Genomic DNA, 2,500 nt, shown 5'->3' with positions numbered 1-2,500 from the left:
ATAATAATAATAATAATAATGATAATAATAATAATAATAATAATAATAATAATAATAATAATAATAATAATAATAATAATAATAATAATAATAATAATCTCAGTATTCTAGAAGTTTCATTCCAGCTGTGACCAAGTTGTGGAATGATCTTCCTAAACTGGGTTGTTGAAACTCAAAAAATTCAAACTTTAAGCAAATGTCTTTATGTTGGACAGGCTGACATAAGTCGCTTTTTATATTTTATATATGAAAGATCTGTTTTAATATTGTCACTATCTTTAAAACAATATATTTTAATTGTTCACTACTTCTTATATAGTGTATTTATTCCCTTATTTCCTCTACTCACTGGGCTATTTTTCCATGTTGGATCCCTTGGGCTTATAGCATCTGGCTTTTTCAACTGAGGTTGTAGCTTAGCTAGTAATAATAATAATAATAATAATAATAATAATAATAATAATAATAATAATAATAATAATAATAATAATAATAATAATAACGCAGTACCAGCGCTATAGTATTCAAAAACGGAAATAGGGATTAGTATCTACAGGGAGAGCGCTTACATAGCACTGTTTTGTACGAGGGCAAACTCGAATACTAAACATTTTTACGAATTTTATGAATTGATTTTATGAATTGATTCGACAGATGATAACATTTTGTCAACATTTACGGAAATCACTTTGGCCCAATTGACGTTTACTCTAATAGGCTTCTGCTTTACAGCCCAAATGATTTAGGTGGTTACAATTATTATTATTATTATTATTATTATTATTATTATTATTATTATTATTATTATTATTATTATTATTATTATTATTATTATTATTATTAATCTAAAAGTATATTAACACAAACTGGGGAATTACTGAACTTCAAATATTCAAACTTGCAGCGAATGTTTTTTTTTTTTTTTTATGAAAGATCTATTCTGATGTTGTTACTGTTCTTAAAATACTTAATTTTAATTTTTCTTTATTTCTGAAGTTTATCTATTACCTTATTTCTTTTCCTCACTGGGATTATTTGCCTGTTGAAGGCCGCGGGCTTTTAGCATCTTACTTTCCCAACTAGGGATTGTAGGTTAGCTAATAATAATAATAATAATAATAATAATAATAATAATAATAATAACAATAATAATAATAATAATAATAATCAGCTTTACTATTAGGGTAAAGCGACAAAGCCTAAATGTAATAGAAGCAAATAAGGTAAATTGAACTTAGACCAGAAAAGTCTCAAGTAATGAAATCTAAAGTGAAGTTGATAAACATTAATCTTTTTCAGCTGTAATAACTAACTGGACAAACATTAAAATCACGTATAATTTCATGTTTTTTTTTTTCTTTTGTTTTACCAAAGGAAAGTAGGTGACAGCTAAAAGGAAACAATAAGCATTAGTGGTGGACAATTAGCTTTCAGTATGTCTGTTTTTTGTTTTTTTTTTCATTTTATAGATTTATAAATCCTTAATATTCATTGGACTTAATCATCTCTATGAAATTTACTATTGATTTTTTGTAAGAGTTTATTAGTTTTATATCAACAATTATTCACCCTTTATATATATATATATATATATATATATATATATATATATATATATATATATATATATATATATATATATATATATATATATATATATATATATATATATATATATATATATATTTGTAAATATATACATAAAAGTATATATTTAGGTCTGATAACCCTATAGGCCCTAATTGTATAAGTCTCACTTCTATAAATGCGATTTCATATGGCATAATTTTGGTCACTTTCCTACCGAGATCCAAGAGTCAGTATCGTCAATCTCGTATCCTCACCACGCCTCTCAGCTCATCAGTTTTTACATTCGTTGTATGGAAATTGATCATCCCAGGACTAAACCTTCTGCCAATCTTTGGAATTCTCCTCTTACTTCTGTTTTCCCTCAATCTGATAGTCTATACTTCTTTAAATATCTCTGCAGCTTCAGCCTCGTCAAGATTATTGGGGAAGATGTGTTGTTCTATGCTAGAGGTGTTTTAAGATTATCTTAGAAGAAGGTCTTCCGAAAGCCATCTAACTTTGATAAGGGCGTCTTCGCTGTTATGGTTTCTAAATTAAATTTCCTTTTATTTTCTATTTATAACAAACTATATCGGCGTCAATGACCTTCAATGTCAGGATGCCAGAAAATTCTATATCAATCAATCAATCTTTAAGAAAAGTTGTCTAGATCTGTGGCAAAAGATTGGGATTATTGTTATTATTATTATTATTATTATTATTATTATTATTATTATTATTATTATTATTATTATTATTATTATTCAAGTCAAGAAAAGGAACATGGTGAGAGTGCATTACTAAAAAGAGAAGCGAAAAGATGCAATTCCCAGACAGATCTTGTCATATTTCATCGGTCAGCCAAGACGAAATCTCTGCCTGGGAAAAATAGTGAGGCTCCCTGTCTGGTCGGAAGCCAAGGCTAGCGTAA

This window comes from Palaemon carinicauda, chromosome 12, assembly GCF_036898095.1.
Source record: "Palaemon carinicauda isolate YSFRI2023 chromosome 12, ASM3689809v2, whole genome shotgun sequence".
Taxonomy (NCBI): domain Eukaryota; kingdom Metazoa; phylum Arthropoda; class Malacostraca; order Decapoda; family Palaemonidae; genus Palaemon; species Palaemon carinicauda.
This window is presented reverse-complemented; position numbering follows the sequence as displayed.